The sequence below is a fragment of the Rhinichthys klamathensis genome, unplaced genomic scaffold, assembly GCF_029890125.1.
Source record: "Rhinichthys klamathensis goyatoka isolate OS25496 unplaced genomic scaffold, OSU_Roscu_1.1 h1tg000452l_1, whole genome shotgun sequence".
NCBI lineage: Eukaryota > Metazoa > Chordata > Actinopteri > Cypriniformes > Leuciscidae > Rhinichthys > Rhinichthys klamathensis.
Window position 1 is genome coordinate 1,324,626 of NW_026606944.1, and position 6,192 is coordinate 1,330,817.

Sequence of the window (6,192 nt, forward strand, 5' to 3'; positions counted from 1 at the left end):
GCTCATCTGAGAATTCAGTAGACGAGGACTGCTCTGCACTCTCAAAAATGGTGGGCATGGTTGACAAACTCATATTGATGTTGGATATGATGTAGAAAAAGAACTAGAAGTGAACAATACTTTTTGCAATTTATATCTGTGAAACACTATGAAAGAAAGAGAAAGGGAAGAGATAATTTGAGTAAACATACAGTACAAGAACCTGAAAGCTTGTTCTCTTAAACCCAATGTAAACTTATGTCGTCCACATTCCACATTTTGTTATCTGAAGTTCAACAGACATCCATGTGTAGGCCAATTTTTGTGTTCGCACTAACGCATACGCTAGGTGATTGTTAAGAAGAATGTTGACACGACTCAGTACTGCTCTTTGACATCTGGCAGAGTATAAATAAGAAATTGTGCAGTGTCACACTGGTCCACCAACTAATAGCTGTGCGGACACGACTGTGCGCGAGAAAATCAAGTAGGCTATACCCGGGCCTTTAATTTTCTAAAAAATAAAAATAAAAATGTATACAGTGTATGCCCAGTGGCGATCCATCAGAAGAGGCAAGGGAGGCTGAGAGCCTCCTTAAAATGTATTTAAAATGAACAATGAAGCTAAAAAAGTTAATTGTTATTTTTATCAATATACCTACTAATGTGCATAACTCGGATGCACATAATGTAAATGTAGTCATTTTTATTATGCCGGTTGTCGAGGCAAATTTGATTGATTAAACAAATCAGCTTAAGGCAGTGTGTCATCAGATCTGCTATCGTTTTGTCATTTGAATATAAATTATCAACAATTATATATATAAAAAGATTTGATCATTATTGATTCACATATCATGCTCTCATTTCCACACAAACCACCAGTGTAGCCATGCCTATTTATTTATCTAAATGTAGCTACAGCAAATCGAGACAATAACATTCCACAGTTTAAGCAGATTCTTCTGCAAATTATGAAAATATTAAAATTCAGATCCCCAAACAGTGTAAAAAGCATACTCACACAATCGCCGACTCGCTACAAGAAGAATAATTCCGCTGCACTCATTATAACGTCACCGAACGTTCTGAGGAATGCGCGGCGATCATTATGGCGTAATTGACCGCGAGTTTGTGAGGGATGGGAGACATATAGGCTGTTTCGTTGAGTTAAAAGTAAACATGCAATACAAACAAAGACTGATTTAGCATTTTTAATTCATGATTGCTGATACAAAAACTAGCGCTGTTTATTTTTAGCATTTGCAGCTGGTGCATAAACAAGACAAAGTAAAGCTGCGGATGGGTAGCCTATACATTTTATTATGAAGCATAACAGACCACTGAAACAAAAATAATCAACAGATATTACTACAATAAAAGCCCATTTCTGAAACAGAAAATAAGAAAAGTTCTAATATAATAAATAAAAAGTTCAGAATATAATAGTTCCTCTAGGCTATCCTTGTTTTTTTTGTTTTGTTTATCTATTTCTAACAATAGCCTAGTTAAACAACATTATCAGATGAGGAAGAGTGCTGTCCCGAACATCAGCAGGACGTTGATTTTATACAATTAAAATAAACAAGTCGTTAATATTACATGACTTACATTTTGCTCTATATATCGCCAATGAAAATAGTTCCAAATAAATCTATAAATCGTTGCGCATCTTTGAGAAACAGTTTCCCTGACTGAAAACTTTCCATAAGTTTAGCGGCTTTAGATGCTCTCTGAAGCGCAGACAGAGGAGCGAAACATAACGATGTCGTTTATCAACAACAACAACAACAACAAAAAACTGCTTCTTTCAGGGTTTTAAACCATTATTTATGTTATAATGTATTAATTGAAAAACGTAAAATAAAAAAATTCGGATTTAAAACGCAACGTCGAGTTTATGAAACCGATGGTGCAAATTAAGATGATATTTTTAGAGAAGTATGGGATGTTGGTGGTGCTCGAGACTAATTTGCTAGTTCCGATCAGCGATCAGCCGACTGAGGATTCTGCTTATAGCCTTCCGCGAACAGAAGTGTTGATATCACTTATGATCTCTCATATTCAGGTGGCCAAACTGGCCATACGCAAAATCCCTTTAAAGCTGTATTCATATTCCTGCGTATGCCATACATAGCCTACTATTGACTTTACGGGACAATTTGGGTTTAATTAAATGTTTTATTAATCATTAGAATATAGACATTAAGAGAATAAATTGTTATGCCATTGTGGTAGCCTACTTATAGCCTACTTTTTTAGTACATTTAAAATCAGGTACTTTTGACTTAAGTAGAGTTGTCATTGTGGTACTTATACTTTTACTAAAGTAAATATGTATCTGGTTATTTGTATTTTTACTTAAGTACTGAGATTCAGTACCCACTGTTAAAAAGAGAAAAGTCTAAACTTAAGCTTCAGCCTGGTGGTCACGGGCCTTGCCACATGTGGTATTTTTGGCGAAAAGATTAAAGAATGGGGGAGGGGTGAAGATATGCCAGTGACATCACTATATGACGAACACTGTCCCAATAAATATTATTTAGTTTGAACAGACATTTTATTGCTTTGCCATTTTAATATTTGCTTAGGCTATATTTGCTTTTGATACATTTACATTTTAATAGCAATTAGTAATTAATCCCAAACCGAGTAAGATCATCTTGGAGATATGTTAAATGTTGAATATATGTTTTAATTATGTTTATGTAAAATTAAATAAAAAGCTTTTAATATATTAATTTAAAAACATTTATATAATTAACACATATCATTTCTCCACATGCTTTTTTTGTCAAGTTTTGTCTCCTGAAATCACTGTGATTTGAATGACAATGTCAATATCATTACACCTGTCAGAATATGCTATTCAAATGAAAAGTTTGCTTTCGTATTCGTGGAGATTCTCACAACTATGCTACTCGTCTCTGGAGTCCAGTCTGGACAAGACGAACGCATTCTTCCTCCGAGACGAGTCCGCACTCACCCGTGGATTCACCGATCTGCCTTTTACACTAGCCTGCTGCAGGGGCAGAAATGCACTTTATCTACATAATAAAGACATCAGACTTAAAACTAAAACTATTGTGAATTATAGATCATATTTGATAAGTACTTTTCGTGACCCAATCGATTGAAGTAGCCTAAGATAAACATTTTTTTTTAAGCCGATGGGGGGAAGTTAAGCCGACGCCCCTCCGTATCCGAGCTGTCATCTGGGGTGGCAAAGCTATTTTTTAGGGTGGCAGCTGCCACCCCGTGCCACCCTTGTGGCCACGCCCTGCCGAGGAAGATATTTTCAAGTTATGATGGATGCGGGTAGTTCCCTGACTCTAATACAAGAATCCTGCGACAGTTGAGTCGCAAAGAACAGCTGAATTCTAGTCATGGTCACCTTGACTATGAATACACCTGAATACACCTGAATTCTAGTCACCTTCAAACAAGCTAATGGCCAAGTGTTATCATCTTTGGGGATGTGGAACTGTGAATGTGAAGTGCAAGGAAGGAGGTATGATTTGAATTTGTATGTAATGAAGGACGAAGATCTGACTGTACCTGTCATCTTGGGTATGGATTCTCTGATGACTATGGGAATCAACTTGAATTTCCATAAAGCTCAATATATCTTACCTACCTCAAACTATTGCCAAGAAGAGACATTCCCATTCATGTCATCCAATTCCCCCAATGCATTGCTGTCTTTCTACCTTGCCTTACCCCTACCAGAAGTCACCTGAAACGCAAACATTTATCCATCAACTTGTTACCAGTGCAGAAACATCTCCAGAATACAGGTCACAACTCAAGCATCTGATGAGAGAATGGCCTACTGTTTGTACCAACGAAATAGGGCACACAGATATCATTAATATTCTGCTTTGAAGCAGGAAAACTTTCATTGGAAGCTGCTTGATAATGTCTTCAATGGTACCTGAGTACAGCTATGAGGGAACCCTGTAAATTTCGTCATTGTTGCTTAGTATGTGGCAGGTGTTGTCAATTTCTGTAACCCCCACAACCTCAATTTCCTCCTCTATATGCTCAACCTCCTCAATCTGGATTAAAAAAGTAAAATAAAATTAACAGATTATAAATTACCTGTGTGTGTGTGTGTGTGTGTGTGTGTGTGTGTGTGTGTGTGTGTGTGTGTGTGTGTGTGTGTGTGTGTGTTTACTGCTCCAAACCATTCTGCAAAATGGCAAGACACTTGGCCCAAGTTCATAAGAATGAGGTGGAGGTAGCAAAGGCTCTTTCTTTTCCAAAGGGGGTCTAAAGAAAGAAGGATTAATCTGGATCTTTTGAGGAATAAAGGGAACCGTGTAGACAACACAAATGTCCTAAAAGCTGGCATAATTTGTATGATATGTATGATTTGTATGATGATTTGTATTCAATTTTCTGTGGCTGATATGCTCATTTGACCTAAAACAGGTTTGCAGCCCTCTGCCACACAAAGCAGGTAAGGAACTTGATCTCATTCTCACCCAAGCTGTGCCACAGAATGCCTAATGGTCACGCCTCTACACATCTCTGACCACTGTTTCATTCAGTTCACTGTGTGCCTCCATGTTCCACCACTAGTGGTTTATTTCCACTGCAACCTTTCTCCCACCCACTTCTCATTGGTCGCCTCCACTCTACCCCTTGACACATTTTCCTCAGAGGTCAATGATGCCACAGAGTCCCTCTGCTCTACACTAAGCTCAATGTTTGGACAGGCTGTGTCCTCTATCTACCAAACAAGCGTCACCCATGGCTAACTGATACCATCCGAAAGCTGCATTCTGATCTCAGATTTATGACATATGAAAATGTCATAAATCTAGTGATCCACTAATCTCACTCCTATCTTCCTTCTACCAGTTGAGAAGTGAACGGCGACATGGATGGGGTTCCACAATAGAGACCCTGGAATTTATTTTCTGGCTGGCGTGTGGTACATCATACAGAGTCGTCTCCGGAGTGTTTGACATGCCTCGTTGCACTGTCCACCGCATTGTCAACCTGTCAGTGAGGAAGTGGTGGCCATTCGCCACCAAGTCATTCACTTCCCGAACACCCCAGAAGATCTGGAGGCAGTTTGCCATGGGTTTGCAGGGCTGGCCAGACAGAGCTTTCTTGAAAGCTGCAGGAGCAATCGACGGTTGCCATGTCCGAAACAAGCCTCCAAATGGCCCTTCCTGTCTATTTTCCTGCAGGCTGTTTGTGACCATCAGGGCCGCTTCATTGAAATCTACGTGGGCTGGCCCGGGTTAGTGCATGACGCACGAGTGCTCCACTACAGCCCACTGTTCAGGAGGTCAGTGTACCCTCCTCCAGGGCACTTCATCCTCGCAGACGGAGGGTACCCATGTCTCCAACACCCACTCCCCCTCATCACTTCCTACAAGAGGCCAGTACGAGGTGTGGGAGCCCAGCGCTTTAGTCTCCATCATTATGCACCACACCTTTGTACCACATGTAAGTGAATTGAAAATACATTTGCAAAAAACATAAAAATAATTTTTTGTTTTGTTGTTTCATTTCCGGTCATCACAGCCTGTGCCATCCTCTACAACATCTGTCTTGGGGTTGGTGACATAATGGCCCCGGAGGATGAGCATGATGAGGATGAGGGGGAGCATGTTTTGGCCTCTGGCGAGACCAGCTGACTGCAGAGGTGTCTGCCCTGGAGGAGGTTCCCATTGACCACGACTATTTGTAACAGGCAAGTCAGAGAACTGTAAAGCTACAATGCCCGAGACCAAAAATTAAATGTCCATAGAATGGGTTTGCCATGTTGAAATATTTTACGCTTTGATTTGAGGATGTGAGTTCATTTCTTTTATTCTTCCCTCTTTTTGAAATGATCTCAGTGAGATGGCAGCCGTCGATTGAGTCAGCCCTGCAAACCTATTGGTATACAATGCAGTGGACAGTGGAAATATGCAGTCAAACACTCTGGAGACCATCCTAGATGATGTCCCAGCGGCAGAGAGGCCTTACCAGCGTCTCTATTGTGGAGCCCACCCAGGTCCAGCAGCACCAACAGGGTCTCCCTGCTCAGCTGAATGAAAGTTGTTTTTCAGATGTTTAGCATAAGTTATGTTGTAAATAGTTGTGTAACGTACTTTGTGTATAGAGTTATTTATCCGTTATTTACAAATTTTAATAAAAAAATTAATGACGATTTTGTCCAATTTACACCTGTCATTAAAAAAATAAGCAATG